This window comes from Rhincodon typus, unplaced genomic scaffold, assembly GCF_021869965.1.
Source record: "Rhincodon typus isolate 14 unplaced genomic scaffold, sRhiTyp1.1 hic_rhity00013779, whole genome shotgun sequence".
Lineage (NCBI taxonomy): Eukaryota > Metazoa > Chordata > Chondrichthyes > Orectolobiformes > Rhincodontidae > Rhincodon > Rhincodon typus.
This window is the reverse complement of record NW_025979417.1, coordinates 648-951: the sequence shown is the minus strand read 5'-3', so window position 1 is coordinate 951 and position 304 is coordinate 648. Positions and strand designations below refer to the sequence as shown.

The 304-nt window shown below is 48.0% G+C and overlaps 1 protein-coding gene across 1 annotated transcript in view; it reads left to right on the top strand.

The window, feature by feature from the left end:
* Positions 1 to 304, top strand: part of LOC125482621 (potassium-transporting ATPase alpha chain 1-like) — a gene marked incomplete at both ends in the record, with an annotated part of 5,414 nt that overhangs the window by 4,739 nt on the left and 371 nt on the right. The window lies entirely within an intron of this gene.

The window sequence follows — 304 nt, the reverse complement described above, 5'->3', positions numbered from 1 at the left end:
GGATAGGAAGGGTTTAGAGGGATATGGGCCAAATGCTGGCAAATGGGTCTGGATTAATTTAGGATATCTGGGTCAGCACTGACGGGTTGGGCTGAAGGGTCTGTTTCCGTGCTGTACTGCTCTATGACCCATTGACACTATTTCGAAGACCCGTGGAATATTTGTGTTTATCACAAAGTGGGGGAACTGCAAGGAGTTATTGATCTAAACTCATGCAGAGTTTTGGTCAGGGGTCAATTTGGTCTGGTATTTTAGTAAGTGCTGAGGGAGCGCTGTACTGTCGGAGGGTCAGTGCTGAGGGAGC